This window comes from Callithrix jacchus, chromosome 9 (genome assembly GCF_049354715.1).
Source record: "Callithrix jacchus isolate 240 chromosome 9, calJac240_pri, whole genome shotgun sequence".
Taxonomy (NCBI): domain Eukaryota; kingdom Metazoa; phylum Chordata; class Mammalia; order Primates; family Cebidae; genus Callithrix; species Callithrix jacchus.
In genome coordinates this window covers 105,905,918-105,923,336 of record NC_133510.1, presented here as the reverse complement: position 1 = coordinate 105,923,336, position 17,419 = coordinate 105,905,918, and the positions used below count along the sequence as shown (strand labels likewise).

At 37.9% G+C, this 17,419-nt stretch overlaps 1 protein-coding gene across 16 annotated transcripts in view; it reads left to right on the top strand.

The window, feature by feature from the left end:
* PAH (phenylalanine hydroxylase) overlaps positions 1 to 17,419 on the top strand; it is a 132,653-nt gene that overhangs the window by 33,944 nt on the left and 81,290 nt on the right. The window contains exon 6 of one of the 16 annotated variants that reach the window (XM_078337139.1): positions 13,038 to 13,103. The exons of the other annotated variants lie outside the window; for them this stretch is intronic. The gene's annotated coding sequence lies outside the window, so the exon portion shown is untranslated. The remainder of the gene's footprint in view (positions 1 to 13,037; positions 13,104 to 17,419) is intronic. 16 annotated transcript variants of the gene reach the window in all.

The following is a 17,419-nucleotide window of genomic DNA, read 5'->3' as shown; positions in this document are numbered from 1 at the left end:
GAACACACAAAGAGATGGTGAATCCCATTTTGCAGTATCAGACTCAATACTCACTGTAAGGATTTATAAGGACAAACCAAGAGACTAAAACAAATGGCCAGAAAGACTATTTCCCTAGAGATGTGTCTGTGTGCTGTGACACTTCTCTTTTGTTTCCACTGGAAGGGGAGAAGTTTTCTTCCTCTTTACCTTATGCCAAGTTAGGGAGGTTAAAAAGAACCTACCAGAGAACTTGGCCTACACACTCTGGAATCTGGGGGTGTAGAAACTGCGTAACTCAAGTATAAAGGCAAGAAACTTGATAACTTTTTTGAATATTGACCATAGACGGAGAAGTCCAGAGAAGAAGCTGGCTCCACCATTGGCAAGACAAAGTATGTTTTTCTTAAAATAGGCTGCATGGTGAGATAACCCCAAAAGACAATTGATTGTGAGATGGACCTCTTTAAGTCAGGTGGTATTACCTGGATGTCAGACCATGTTGAAAAGCCTCTGGGAAATCCCCAAGACATATACAAAACACCCCCTTAGAGAAATAATCAGAATTTAGACATCTCAGGTATAGACAGTTCACAGAAATGACAATAGATATTAGTTTTAAATGTGTGCAAATATTGCTCAAAATAAGATACATTTTTTTAAAGAAAGAAAGAAAGAGAAAGAGAAAAGGGGGAGAAAGAACAGGAGTCTTGCTCTATTGCCCAGGCTGGAATGCAATCTAAAAGAAGGTATTAAAAACCTCTTTTACGCCGATAATTGTGCTTAACAGCAGACACAGGAAGGAATAAGGAAAGAAAATAACAAACAGCTAACTAATATTTCATTTAAGTCTGTGAAATGCTATGCAAATGCTGAAGAGTGATTTGCTTCCATTTATATAGTCACTTTCAAAATTGGTATAATGTGATACTAAAAAAAAGTATGTTCTGTGGACCTGGGGTGAAGAATTCTATAAATATTCACTGAGTTTACTTGTTCCAGGTCTGAGTTCAAATCATAAATGTCCCTGTTAATTTTCTATCTTGTTGATCCATCAAATATTAACAATGTGGTGTCAAAGTCTCTCGGTATTATTGTGAGGGAGTCCAAGTCTCTTTATAAGTCATTGAAAACTTGTCTTATGTATCTGGGTGCTTCTATATTGGGTGCATATATATTTATGATCATTGACTCCTATTGTTGCATTGATTCTTTTATCATTATGTAATGTCCTTCTTTGTTTCTTTTAGTCTTTGTTACTATTAAAGTTTATTTTGTCAGAGACAAAAGTTACAACTCCTTTTTGTTTGTTTTTTCTCTCCATTTGATTGGTGAGTCTTCCTCCAACCTTTTGTTTTGAGTCTTTGTGTGTCCTTGCTTGTGAGATGGATCTGGATACAAAGTGCCAATATGTTTTGACTTTTTATTCAATTTGCATGTCTGTGGCTTTGATTGGGGCATTTAATCCATTTAAATTTAAGATTAATATTGATATTTGTGAGTTTAATATTGTCATTTAATGCTAGCTGGCTATTTTGCCCATTAGTTGATATCGATTCTTCATTATGGAGATACTCTTGACCTTTTGGTAAGTTTTTGTGATGACTGATATTGGTTGTTCCTTTCTGTTTGTAGTGCTTTTTTCAGAAGCTCTTGTAAAGCAGGCCTGGTGGTGGCGAAATCTCTGAGTACTTGCTTGTTTGTGAAAAATTTTATTTTTCCTTCATTTATGAAGCTTAGTTTGGCTAGATATGAGATTCTGGGCTGAACATTCTTTTCTTTGAGGATATCAAATATTGACCCCCACTCTCTTCTAGTTTGTAGGGTTTCTGCTGAGATATCTGCTGTTAAGTCTGATAGGCTTCCCTTTAGGGGTAACATGACCTTTCTCTCTAGCTGCCCTTAGAATTTTCTCCTTTATTTCAACCCTGGTGAATCTAACGATTATGTGTCTTGGGGTTGCTGTACTTGAGGAATATCTTTGTGTTGTTCTCTGTATTACCTGGAGTTGAATATTGTCCCGCCTTACTAGGTTAGGAAAGTTTTCCTGAATAATATCCTGAAGAGTATTTTCCAGCTTGGATTCATTCTCTTCATGACATTCAGGTACACCTATCAAATGTAGATTAGGTCTTTTCACATAGTCCCATATTTCTTGGAGACTTTGTTCGTTCCTTTTTACTTTTTCTTCTCTAATCTTGTCTCTTGTTTCAGTTTATTAAGTTGGTCTTTGACCTCTGATATCCTTTCTTCTGCTTGATCAATTGGACTGTTAAAACCTAAGCATACTTTGCGGAGCTCTTGTATTGTATTCTTTGGTTCCATTAATTCACTTATATTCCTCTCTAAATTGTTCTTGTTAGGATTTCATCAAACCTTTTTTCAAAGTTCTTAGTTTATTTACATTGGGCTAGAACATGTTCTTTTAACTCACAGAAGTGTCTTATTATCCACCATCTGAAGCCTAATTCTGTTACTGGAACGCACTCATTCTCCATCAGGCCTTGTTTCCTAGTTGATGAGGAACTGTCATCCTCTGTAGAGGGAGACAAATTCTGATTTTGAGTATTCTCAGCCTTTTTATGCTGGTTTCTTCCCATCATTGTAAATTTATCCACCTGTCATCTTTGTAATTACCGACTTTCAAATTAGATCTCTGAGTGGACATCCAACTTGTTAATTCCCAGCGCCGAAATCTGAGCAACCCACTGCGCCAGCTAAAACAGTGGCATCAAGATTCTTGGTGCTTTTCTGCCCAGGAGTCTCTGGTCTGGCTTCCCCCCGAATCCCTTCTTCAATCAGCTAAATGGGCGACTCTGCCTTCCCGGAGCTGTAAACGTCGACCAAAAGGGGACCCAGTCCCGTTTACTCTGCACCGAGAACTGCCACCACAAGAGTTGTGCTGATGACCTGTGGGGCTCCTCCACTGGGAATCTCCTGGTCCATGAGCAAAAAAAATTCGTCTGAAAGAGTGGTGTCCTCTTGCTCTCTGTGCTTTCACTGGGAGCTAGAAGCCTGAGCTGCTAGTGATCGGCCACCTTGGGTCTCTCTCCCAAAATAAGATACATTTTAATTTAAACTATAATATGTTTTTCCCCACTCCAGAATGGTGAAAATTAAAAATTTTGGTAAGTTCTTAGGTATGGCCTTTAGGCCACATGTCTGGGTACTTAACATTTGTTCTGGTCCCACAGCAATAAATTCATAAATATTCTTGGTTCAAGCTGTTTACATTAGCATGAAGAGCTTGAATATGATTAGTGAGATGTTTGTTCAGGCATAAGGGTACCCTGTAGCTACATCCTTTTCATCCAACTGTGCAATACGTGGTTAAGATTAATGTGTTATGCTGAAACCAAGTGTGTTGAATACAGTCAGGACTCTGTCCAGAACTGCTTTAGTCTCATGCTCATCAGTCTGGGTATGAAGGAGGAGCTGAGCTTCTGTAAGCTCTAGCATATCTCTCATTCACTAAGGCATTATCATCCACAAGTGTGTACTCCCTGCTGAAGATTGCAGGCTGTAAACTTATATTCTGCTTGTTCATAGGTAATATTGATGACCTTTTTGCTGTGAATCTTGACTCAGCAGACCTCTTGAGTTACTCAGGTGATGCCTGGTCTTTTGTAAATCTGAACTTACTTGTTGACATTTGCCAGTGGTGAAGTACACAATGTGACATTGGGTTGAAAAGTTCAAAGTAGACATTCTTGTTTTTTTCTTTTTAATCTTTCTGAGAATGTAAATGGGCAATCTTGTGAATTTTTTTAATTGTACTTTAGGTTCTGGGGCATATGTGCAGATCATGCAGGATTGTTGCATAGGTACATACATGGCAAGATGGTTTGCTGCCTTCATCCCCCCCATCACCTATATCTGGTAGTTCCCCTCACATTATCCCTCCACACCCTCCCCATCCCCTGCTGTCCCTCCCCTAGCCCCCTACAACTGACCACAGTGTGTGATGTTCCCCTCCCTGTTTCCACATGTTCTACTTGTTCAACACCCACCTATGAGTGAGAACATGTGGTGTTTGATTTTCTGTTCTTGTGTCAGTTTGCTGAGAATCGTTTCCAGATTCATCTGTGTCCCTATGAAGAACATGAACTCATCATTTTTTATGGCTGCATAGTATTCCATGGTGTATATGTGCCACATTTTCTTTATCCAGTCTATCGTTGATGGATATTTGGGTTTGTTCCAGGTCTTTGCTATTGTAAACAGTGCTGCAATGAACATACATGTGCATGTGTCTTTATAATAGAACAATTTATAATTCTTTGGGTATATACCCAGTAATGGGGTTGCTGGGTCAAATGGTATTTCTATTTCTAGGTCCTTGAGTAATCGCCACACTGTCTTCCACAATGGTTGAACTAATTTATACTCCCACCAACAGTGCAAAAGTGTTCCTATTTCTCCACATCCTCTCCAGTATCTATTGTCTCCTGATTTTTTTTAAGAGAAGGAAAGAAAGAAAAAAAGGAGTGAAGGAGAGGAAGAAAAAGAAGGAGAGAGAACGAGAATGTTGCTTTATTCTAAAAATGGGTATTGAAAACCTCTTTTATGCCAATAATTGTGCTTACTAATGGCCGATCAATATTTCATTTAAACCTATGAGTAGGTGTGATATGGTACTGACAAGAATGTATATATTGTGTATTTAAAGTGGAGAGCTCTATACATGTTTATTAAGTTTACTTGTTCTGGATCTGAGTTCAAGTCCTGGATATCCTTATTAATTTTCTGTCTCATTGATCTATCTAATATCGATGTTGAAGTCTCCCACTATTATTGTGTGGGAGTCTAGGGAGTCTAAGTCTCTTTATAGGTCTTATGTATCTGGGTGTTAGGATAGTTAGCTCTTCTTGTTGCATTGATCCTTTTACCACTATATCTTTGTTGCTTTAAGATCTATTTTATCTATTTTATCAGAGGTGAGAATTGCAAGTCCTGCTTTTTACTTATTTACTTATTTTTGCTCTCCATTTGGTTGGTAAATCTTTCTCCATCCCTTTGTTTTGAGTCTTTGTGTATCCTTGCATGTTAAATGGGTCTGGATGTAGCATACCATTGGGTTTTGGCTGTATCTTTTGATTGGGGGATTTAGTCGATTTAAATTTAGGATTACTGCCATTTGATGTTAACTGGCTATTTTGTCCATTCGTTGATGTATATTCTTCATTATGTTAATGCTCTTTACTTTTTGGTATATTTTTAGAGAGGCTCATACTGGTTGTTCCTTTCTATGTGTAATGCTTCTTTCAGAAGATCTTGTAAAGCAGGCCTGGTGGTAATAAAATATCTGAGTACTTGCTTGTTCATAAAAGATTTTATTTTTCCTTCAGTTGTGAAGCTTAGTTTGGCTGGATATGAAATTCTGGGCTGAAAGTTCTGTTATTTAAGGATGTTGAATATTGGCCCCCACTGTCTTCTGGATTGTAGAGTTTCTGCTGAGAGATCTGCTGAGAGTTCTGCTGTAAGTCTGATAGGCTTCCCTTTGTAGTTAACCTGACCTTTCTCTCTAGCTGCCCTTAGTAATTTCTCCTTCGTTTCAACCCTGGTGAATCTAACGATTATGTGCCTTGGGGTTGCTCTTCTTGAGGAATATCTTTGTGGTGTTCTCTGTATTACCTGGGGTTGAATATTGTCCTGCTTTGCTAGTTTAGGAAAATTTTCCTGAATAATATCCTGAAGAATATTTTTCAGCTTGGATTCATTCTCTCCGTCACATTCAGGTACACCTATCAAACGTAAATTTGGTCTTTTCACATAGTCCCACATTTCTTGGAAACTTTGTTCATTTCTTTTTATCCTTTTTTCTCTACTCTGGTCTTCTCATTTTATTTCATTAAGTTGGACTTCTACCTCTGATATCCTTTCTTCTGCTTGAACAATTCGAGTGTTTAAACCTGTGCATACTTCTTGGAGTTCCTGCATTGTATTCTTCAGTTCCATTAATTCACTTGTATTCCTCTCTAAGTTGTCTATTCTCATTAGGATTTTGTCAAACCTTTTTTCAAAGTTCTTAGTTTCTTTACATTGGGCTGCAACATGTTCTTTTAACTCACAGAAGTTTCTTATTATCCATCTTTGGAAGCCTGATTCTGTTAATGAGATGCGCTCATTCTCAATCAAGTCTTGTTCCCTTGTTGATGAGGAACTGTGATCCTCTTTAGAGGGAGAGGCATTTTGATTTTGAGTATTCTCAGCCTTTTTACGCTGGTTTCTTCCCATCATTGTAAATTTATCCACCTGTCATCTTTGTAATTACCAACTTTCAAATTAGGCCTCTGAGTGGACGTCCAAGTTGTTAATTCCCAGGGCCGAAATATGAGCAAACCACTGTGCCAGCCAAAACAGCAGTGTTAAGACTGATGGTGCTTTTCTGCCCGGGAATCTCCAGTCTGGCTTCTTTCTTGAGTCTGTAATAGGCGACTCTGCCTTCTCAGAGCTCCAAACCTCGGTCAGAAGGGGAACCAGTCCCGTTTACTCTGCACCGAGAGCTGCCGCACCGAGGTGCTGACGAAACCGCTGTGCCAGCCACAAGAGTTGCGCTGCCGACCTGTGGAGCTCTGCCACTGGGAATCTTCTGCTCCATGAGTGACCAAAATTTGTCTGAAAGGGTGGCGTCCTCTTGTTATCTGAGCTTTCACTGGGAGCTGCAATCCCGAGATGTTAGCCGGGGTTGCTCTTCTTAAGGAATATCTTTGTGGTGTTCTCTGTATTACCTGGAGTTGAATATTGTCCTGCTTTGCTAGGTTAGAAAAGTTTTCCTGAATAATATCCTGAAGAGTATTTTCCAGCTTGGATTCATTCTGTTCGTCATATTCAGGTACACCTATGAAACGTAAATTAGGTCTTTTCACATAGTCCCATATTTCTTGGAGACTTTGCTCATTCCTTTTTATCCTTTTTTTCTCTATTCTTGTCTTCATTTTATTTCATTAAGTTGGTCTTCGACCTCTGATATCCTTTATTCTGCTTGATCAATTCAGCTGTGAGAACTTGTGCATATTTTGCTAAGTTCTCATGTTGTGTTTTTCAACTCCGTTAGTTCATTTATATTCCTCTTTATATTGTCTATTCTTGTTAACATTTTGTCAAACCTTTTTCAAAGTTCTTAATTTCTTTACATTGGGTTAGAACAAGTTCTTTTAACTCCCAGAAGTTTCTTATCATCCACCTTCTGAAGCCTACTTCTGTTAATGGAACACAGTCCTTTTCCATCAGGCTTTGTTCTGTTGCTGATGAGGAACTGCAATCCCCTGTAGAGGGAGAGGTGTTCTGATTTTGGGTACTCTCAGCCTTTTTAGGCTGGTTTCTTCCCTTTGTTATAAATTTATCCATCTGTCATCTTTGCAATTACCACCTTTCTTATTAGGTTTCTGAGTAGACATCCAATTTATTGATTGCCAGCACTGGAATCTGAGCAACCTGCTGCACCAGCCAAAACGGCAGTGTTAAGACTGATGGTGCTCTTCTGCCTGGGAATCTCCAGTCTGGCTTCCTTCTTGAGTCCATAATAGGCAACTCTGCCTTCCCAGAGCTCCAAGTGTTGGTCAGAAGGGGAATCAGTCCCGTTTACTCTGCACCAAGAGCTGCCATGATGAGGCACCAGCAAAACCGCCGCACCAGCCACAAGAGTCGCACTGGCAACCCATGGGACTACTCCACTGGGAATCTTCTGGTCCGTGAGTGACAAAAAGTTGTCTGAAAGTGTGGCATCCTCTCGTTCGTTCTCTGCACTTTCACTGGGAGCTACAATCCCAATCTGTTAGCAATCAGCCATCTTGGATATCTCTCTCTGATTTTTTAATGATTGCCATTCTAATAAGTGTGAGAGGGTATCTCAATGTGGTTTTGATTTGCATTTTTCTAATGACCAGTGATGATGAGTATTTTTTCATGTTTGTTGGTCTCATAGATGTCTTCTTTTGTAACGTGTCTGTTCATATCCTTCACACAGTTTCAAATGGGTTTGTTTGTTTTTTTCTTGTAAATATATTTTAGTTCTTTGTACCTTGATATTAACCCTTTGTCAGATGGGTAGATTGCAAAAAATTTTTCCCATTTTGTTGGTTACCAGTTCACTCTAATGATTGTTTCCTTTGCTGTACAGAAGCTCTGGAGTTTAATTAGATCCCATTTGTCTACTTTGGCTTTTGTTGCCAATGGTTTTGGTGTTTTAGTCATGAAGTCCTCGCCTATGCCTATGTCCTGAATGGTTTTGCCTAGGTTTTCTTCTAGGGTTTTTATGGTGTTAGGTCTTATGTTTAGATCTTTAATCCATCTGGAGTTAATTTTAGTGTAAGGTTTCAGGAAGGGGTCCAGTTTCTGCTTTCTGCACATTGCTAGCCAGTTTTCCCAACACCATTTATTAAACAGGGAATCCTTTCCCCATTGCTTGTTTTTCTCAGGTTTGTCAAAGATCAGATGATTGTAGGTGTGTGGTGTTGCTTCCGAGGCCTCTGTTCTGTTCCGTTGGTCTATGTCTCTGTTTTGGTACCAGTACCAAGCTGTTTTGATTACTACAGCCTTGTAGCATAGTTTGAAGGTCAGGCAGCATGATGCCTCTGGCTTTGTTCCTTTTGCTTAGGATTGTTTTGGCTATGTGGGCTCTCTTTTGGTTCCATATGAAGTTTGAAGTGGTTTTTTCCAGTTCTGTGAAGAAGGTCATTGGTAGCTTGATGGGGATAGCATTGAATCTATAAATTACTTTGGGCAGTATGGCCATTTTCATGATGTTGATTCTTCCTAATATGAACATGGAATGTTTTTTCATCTGTTTGTGTCCTCTCTTATTTCATTGAGCAGTGGTTTGTAGTTCTCCTTGAAGGGAGCTTTACCTCCTTTGTTAGTTGTATTCCTAGGTATTTTATTGTCTTTAGTTGTATTGCTAGGTTTATTCTCTTTGTAGCAATTGCGAATGATTTTGATTTGGCTCTCTGTCTGTTATTGGTGTATAAAAATGCTTGTGATTTCTGAATATTGATTTGTATACTGGGACTTTGCTGAAGTTGCTTATCAGTTTCATTATTATATTTTGTTGGTAAAGTGTAAGTTGTTAGAACTCATATGAATTGATAGACCATACATAACTGTTTAACTGAGATAGTCCTATTTATCTGGTTTTTTTAATTCAGTGTAATTATAACTAGCACCTCTTTTCACTATCAAAACATTCCAACATGTACAATAAATTATATGGCCATTCTCTAGGGGGTAAATTGTCTCATATCCTTTGACTCATAAATTCAACTTAAGGTATTATTTCTTCTGACATGTGTAAAATGATACATAACACGTTCTTCATTACAGCATTATTTGTAACAGTGAAAGATTAGAAACAACGAAATTAATGATAATCCACATAAAAATACCATTATGTGGAGCCATTACAAAATAATAAAAGAGGTCTTCACATAGTAAACAGGGTGACCTAAGATATGTCATTAAGTTTAAAGTTTAAAATGGCAAGGTTTAGGGCCAGGGTGTGGTGGCTCACACCTGTAATCCCAGCACTGTGGGAGGCCAAGGAGGGCAGAATACGAGGTCGGGAGATCGAGACTATCCTGGCCAACATGGTGAAACCCCATCTCTACTAAAATACAAAAAATTAGCCAGGTGTGGTGGCACATGCCTGTAGTCCCAGCTACTTGGGAGGATGAGGCAAGAGAATTGCTTGAACCTGGGAGGTAGAGGTTGCAGTGAGCTGAGATCACACAACTGCAGTCCATCTCAAAAAAAAAAAGGTGGGGGAAGGTTTAGAACCATATATAGTATGCTACTATTTGCCTAAGAAAAAGAGGGAAGGAATATATGTACATACACTAACTAACATAAATATTTGCTTAAAAGTCTCTAGAAGAAACTGACAACATTGTTTATCTTTGGAGGGAAGAATCAGGTACCTGATGAATAGGAGAATGTGAAATAAGTTTCAGTATGTTTTACATTTTGATGTTTGTGCCATATGAGTGCTCACCTCTTCAAAAATAAACAAAAGAAAAATTATATCTAAAACAAAAAAATTATATAACTTGGAGCCAAAAAATAAAAATATAAGGAATAACTCCAAATCAGAGGAAGAAAATTTGATCTATATGTCTAGTGGAAAGTTGAAAAGCAGGAAATAAAATATATTAAAAGTACAGGAAATGAAAAATATAAAATAAAATGCCAGAAATATGTCCTAACATAAAAGTTATTATAATAAATGTAAATGAGTTAATCTTGCTTATAAAAAGACAAAAACTATCAGATTAGCTTAAAAAGTATATACATATTTTTATTTAAATGTTTGAATATACTGCTTGTGTTTTGCATTTTTTGTCTTTCTTATGTATTAATTTCTAAAATGGGCATGTTAAAATGGCACTAACATTACTATATATATTATATACATATGTAATCTTGAAGAAACATATATGTGGGTGTATGTATATATATATACTTCCAAATAATAAAGAATAACTATTCTTTGCCAGCATACATGAACATTTACAAAAATAATCCATATGTGCCTAGCCACAAATAAATCCTCAACAAACTCCAAAGAATCAAAATAAAGATTGAGTTCTTTAACCACAATAACACAATTAGAGATTTAAAAAAGAAACAGCTAAAAATAACCCAAGAGCCTGGGTTCAAATACCTTAAATTTAAATACTATACTCCTTAAAACTCCTGAGTTATTGAGAAAATTATATTCAAAACTTAGAACTGTATAATAGTAAAAATATTAAATACATCAAATTAAGGAAACAGCTAAAATAGTGCTTAAAAGTATTTTATTTCAAATGAACTTATCAGGTAACAAAGAGGTTGAAAACAAATGAGCTAAGTGCTCAACTTGAGAAGTTCGGAAAAGACTAACAAAACAAACTCAAGGAAACAGCAAAGAAAAGTGGCAAGAAGTAAATAAAATAGGAAACAGCAAAAACATGAGAGGTCAGTTTTATTTATTATTATTTTACTTTAATTTTTTGAGACAGAGTTTCACTGTTGTTGCCCAGGATGAATGTGGTGTCCAAGGTTGCCCCAGACTGGAGTGCCATGGCGCGACCTTGGCCACCACGTTCAGCTAGTTTTTTTATTTGTAGCGAGACTGGGTTTCACCATGTTGGCCAGGCTGGTCTTAAACTCCTGACCTCAGGTGATCCACCCTCCTCGGCCTCACAAAGTGCTGGGATTACAGGTGTGAGCCACTGAGCCCGGCCAGAGGTCAGTTTTACAAATGCTGGGGTCTGTTGGGGGGAATAGGGGAGGGACAGCGGGGGATGGGGAGTTGGGGAGAGATAGCATTGGGAGAAATGCCAGATATAGGTGAAGGGGAGGAAGGCAGCAAATTACACTGCCACGTGTGTACCTATGCAACTATCTTGCATGTTCTTCACATGTACCCCCAAACCTAAAATGCAACAATAATAAAATAAATAAATAAATAAATAAAATGCTGATTCTCCCCCACCCCCCCGGGAAGGAAGTGCTGATTTATTCGTCCGGGAGCTTTGGTGGGCCTGGATGCCCTGATAACCGAGCTCCTTGACAAAGAAAATCCTTGTCTTTTTTAAGGCTTACAATTATAGAAATTACACAGGAAAGGGTCTTGATCTTACAACTTTAGAAATTACATGTGAAAGAGTCTTGATCCATAAAGTAGGCATGGGGTACTTAACTTAGGTGGGGGTCTGATCGTGTTTAAGTAAAGGCAATGCCTTCTGGAAAGATTCCTCTACATCATATCCACGATTTATAGAGGGGATTGTGGTTAACAGTAAAGGTCTTATCCTTAACCTGGCCAGTGATGCCAACCGGTCCCTCCTCTGGCTGATTTCTAACTTCTTTTGAGATGCAGTGTAGAAGGCTGAAGGGGAAATGGCCTTAGCAGCTGAAGACAATTAAGGGTCTTCTTCCTCATTTTGACTTCATATTTTTGGGTATTAAACCATGTGAGTTAAACCTTCTTTCTTCTGCCTAATGCTCTGGTCTTTGACTTGGTTTTGAATTTGATGGTGCACTACCACCAAATTACCATGTGTACTATAAACTTGGTAAGCTCCTATATATGTTCAACAATAGCATTTAATGTCAAGCAGTATTAATGGATCTTTAAGTTCAACAATACAAAACTTAATTGGGTTTTGTTTTACTTTTTTTTTAATTGCAGTTTAAGTTTTGGGGTACATGTGAAGAACATGCAAGATAGTTGCATAGGTACACATGTGGCAGTGTGCTTTGCTGCCTTCCTCCCCATCACCTATATCTGGCATTTCTCCCCATGCTATCTCTCCCCAACTCCCTACCCCCCACTGTCCCTCCTCTATTTCACCCAGACAGATCCCAGTGTGTAGTGCTCCCCTCCCTGTGCCCATGTGTTCTCATTGTTCAACACCCACCTATGAGTGAGAACATGCGGTGTCTGATTTTCTGCTCTTGTGTCAGTTTGCTGAAAATGATGGTTTCCAAGTTCATCCATGTCCCCACAAAGGACACAAACTCATTGTTTTTGATGGCTGCATAATATTCCATGGTGTGTATGTGCCACATTTTCCCTGTCCAGTCTATCATCGATGGGCATTTGGGTTGGTTCTAGGTCTTTGCTATAGTAAACTGTGCTGCAATGAACATTCGTGTGTATGTGTCCTTATAGTAGAACTATTTATAATCCTTTGGATATATACCCAGTAATGGGATTGCTGGGTCAAATGGAATTTCTATTTCTAGGTCCTTGAGGAATCGCCACACTGTCTTCCACAATGGTTGAACTACTTTACACTCCCACCAACAGTGTAAAAGTGTTCCTGATTCTTAAGGACAAATATCTGGAGATGAGAAAAGGAATAATTAAATAAAATGCAGGCACAATAGAGCTTTAAAAAGTAAGAAGGGAATGTTATGAACAGTTATATGCTCATTCAATAAGACCTTGACAAATTGAATTATCTGGAAAAATGTAAAATTAAAAGAAATTGAAAACATGAAAAGATCATTAACAGTTAAATATGCTGAAATATAATATACTACTATTTTTCTGCTCCCTCCCCAAATTTCAGACCCAGTATATTTACAAGAGGGCCTACCAAATTCTCAAGGAAGAAAAATTTTTTATCTTCTATAAGGTATTCTAGATATTGTTAAAGCTGTACAATTTCTTATATAAGTTTACTGTAATCTTGATTTCAAAATGAGATAACAGTACAAGTTATGAAACTGCAGTTTCATTCACTAAAATACATAGGTAAAACATTCTATATAAAATATGAGCTAACCATATTTAATAATGTAGTTTAACATTTGAAAAAATTGTCAGTAGAATTCATCATATGAATAGGCTAAAAGAAATACATCACATAACTTGCTCAGTAGATGCTAAAGAAGGCACTTGTTAAATTTAACCCTTCATGATAAAAACAAATAAATCTCTGCACACTAGAGATGAAAGGGATTTTATAAATTCAATGATGGGTATATCATCAAAAATCGATATCACGCATAACACTAATGGAGAAATTTTGGCTGCATTTATGTATTTTTGGTGGGGTACATGTGATATTTTAATACACGTATACAATGTGCAAAGATCATATTAGTGTAACTGGCATATCCATCACTTCAAACTTTTTGTGTTGGGAACATTACAATTCTCTTCTAGCTATTTTTTTTTAATTATTATGCTTTAAGTTCTGGGATGCGTGTTCAGAATGTGCAAGTTTGTTACATAGGTATACAAGTGCCATGGTGGTTTGCTGCACCCATCAACCCATCATCTACATTAGCTATTTCTTCTAATGCTATTCCTCCTTTAACCCCCACCCCCTGACAGACCCCACCTGATGTGTAATATTCCCCTCCCTGTGTCCATGTGTTCTTACTGTTCACCTCCCACTTACAGGTGAGAACATGCAGTGTTTGATTTTATGTTCCTGTGTTAGTTTGCTAAGAATGATCGTTCCCAGCTTCATTTGTGTCCCTGCAAAGGACATGAACTTGTCCACTTTTATGGCTGCATAGTATTCCATGGTGTATATGTATCACATATTTTTTTTATCCAGTCTATCCTTAATGGGCATTTGGGTTGGCTCCAAGTCTTTGCTATTGTGAACGGTGCTGCAATAAACATATGTGTGCATGTGTCTTTATAGTAGAAAGATTTATAATCCTTTGGGTATATACTCAGTAATGGGATTGCTAGATCAAATGGTATTTCTGGTCCTGAATACATGAGGAATAGCCACACTGTCTTTTACAATGGTTGAACTAATTTACACCCCCACCAACAGTGTAAGGGTGTTCCTATTTCTCCACATCCTCTTCAAGCATCTGTTGCATCTGTTGTTCCTTGACTTTTTTTTTCTAATCTGAGAGTCTTTATTCAGTTTCAAGCTGATTCCTAGTTGTATATATGGTCATTTTAAGCATAATGGAGCTCCATAATGAGCTATGATATTAAAAGTTGCATTTATTCCACTAGCATTGGTAAATCTTGTGTAAAAAATATATCTTTTTTGTACTATAGGTTCTGGGGTACATGTTCAGATCTTGCAGGATTGTTGCATAGGTACATACATGGCAACGGGGTTTGCTGCCTCCATCCCCCCATCACCTATATCTGGCATTTCTCCCTATGTTATCCCTCCCCAACCTCCCCACCCCCCACTGTCCCTCTCTTAGCCCCCCTCCAACAGATCCCATTGGGTGATGCTCCCCTCCCTGTGCTCATGTGCTCTCATTGTTTAACACCTGCCTATGAGTGAGAATATGCAGTATTTGGTTTTCTGTTCTTGTGTCAGTTTGCTGAGAGTGATGGTTTCCAGATTCATCCATGTCCCTACGAAGAACAGGAACTCATCCTTTTTATGGCTGCATAGTATTCCATGGTGTATATGTTCCACATTTTCTTTGTCCAGTCTATCATTGATAAGCATTTGGATTGGTTCCAGGTCTTTGCTATTGTAAATAGTGCTGCAATGAACATAAGTGTGCATGTGTCTTTATAATAGAATGATTTATAATCCTTTGGGTATATACCCAGTAATGAGATTGCTGGGTCAGATGGAATTTCTATTTCTAGATCCTTGAGGAATTACCACACTGTCTTATTTATAGTAAAATTATAGATCCAGCATGTCTGCCTACTATTACCACTACTGTTATTCAAATGTCCCCAGATGAACCAATAAATTCAGAGCTAAATCAGTAAAAATTTAGCTAAAAATGGAAGAGTAAATATACATTAATAGATAAATAAACATTGGGAAGAATGAGAGCAAAAAGGGGGGGGGACTTGCCAACCAGATATTAAGATATACTATCAAACCATACTGTAGTAATTAACAGGATAATTGTGACACAAGAAGAGACACAATGAAATAAACCAGTGGGATGAAATTGAACCTCAGAGATAGACTCAAGTATAAATGGGAACTTGATAAACTCCATGTGGTACCAAGAGTCAAAGAAGTGTCTCCTGCTATGCCTCTCAGAGAAGAGATTCTTTCATCTCCTCTTGGAAACCTCTGAATGTAAAAATGTCAATGGAGGAAGATTCTTTATACCCAATATGGACTCATAATGTGGAGAGAGAAATAAAACAACAACAACTGAGTCTTTGCATAGTCCATATACAGAAGAGATGCAGGTAGATTAAAGATCTAGATATGAAAGGTCTAGGTGATAGAGAGAAGAGCACCTCTTTGGAACTTTGGGAGGGGAAATGACTTCTTAAACAATACTCAATGGCACAACTTGTTTTATTGTCATCTAATCAAGGAAGAACACCAGTGGACAGTTAACTGACAGTGATAAATTGGGAGACAATGTGTTCAGTGACTGAGTAGGACACAGAGCTAATATTTGGACCATATAAATTATTGCAGCAAATCAACAAGACAGGAATCCTAGCAGAAAAATGGGCAGAGAATATGCTGATAAACTATTTATAGCATGGGAAATCTAAGAGGTATAAGTATATGAAGAGATGCTCAAGCTCATTGGTTATGAGAGAAATTCAACTTAAAAACAGCAACAAGACACCAGCTCATGCTGATCAGACTGGCAAAACTCTGACTTTTGGAGAACAGCACATATTAAGTATACCCAGCCATAGGAACTCTTTTGCCTGCTGGTGGGCGTGTAGACTGGCCCAAGCCACTCTAAAGGGCAATCTGGCACCACTTTGTGAAATTAAGAGTACCTGTTCCCTGTAATTCATAACCCCACTCTTCTATCCCAGAAAATCTCTACCCCAGGCCTACAGGGGAACACAGACAAGGAAATTTATCACAGTATTGTTTGGGGTGGTGAAAAATAGAAGTAACTTAGATGTCCATAACTGGAAAACAGAGAAGTCAAATGTGGCAGATACACATGGGTATATTCTCAACCAATTACAAAAGCAAAGAACTAGATATATATTCAGCAGCATGGCTAGATCCTAAGAACACAGTTGAAAGAAAAAAGTTAGAAATGATGAAATCTATAGTACATCCATAAATTATAGTAAAACTATAGTGCCATATTACATATCCATGAAAAAATCCATATATGCACAAATATTTCCATGTATTTTACAAGTTTAAGGCTAAATATCATATTAGAGAAGTTGCCTCTGGGGAAATGCAATGAGAGTGGGGAATTATGACAGAAGAGAATGAATAAAAAAACAAGAGACGGGTCATGTACGTTTTGATTCTGTGCCATGAACTCATGGGTTATGATTAACTAAACTTCCTGCGCATGATGATAAACAAGAAAGGACTGATAAACCTGCAAGGGCTGGGTAATCTTCAACTTTCAAATCAGTGAAGGTCAGCTCTAAGTTTGCCAAGTACACAATTTCTCATCTTGCGACATGGTGCCCACCTCTGTGCAGCCTTAAAAAATACCTCAGTGGTCTATAAACTGACTGTGCATACTTCTTCAAGGCATGTCATTTTTTCCCTCAATTTCCTTAGCACCCTGCACCGCCCTCATTATAGTAACACATTGCATTCCATCCAAATTGAACAAAAAGCTTAAAAATCATCTGCAAAATTTGTGGCACAAGAAATCTCTTATTTTTATTTTAGTGCATAAATAATTTTTTTCTTTTTGCCAGAATAATTTTTTTTCAAGAAGCAATTCGTTTTTCTTCTCTGAAATAGTAGACAATTAAGTGTGCTCTCCTCTCAACCTGGATCTGGGGCACTTTTATGTGAGATGGGATTAAAAATTCCATTTCTGTACAACCACTATGGAGAAGAGTTTGGCAGTTCCTCAAAAAACTGAAAATAGAGCTACTATATGATCCAGTGATCCCATTGCTACGCATATACCCAGAAGAAGGGAAACCATGTATCAAAGAGCTGTCTGCTCTTTTAGTTTTGTTGCAGCACTGTTCACAATAGCGAAGATTTGGAAGCAACCCAAGTGTCCATTAACATGCTTTTCTTTTAAA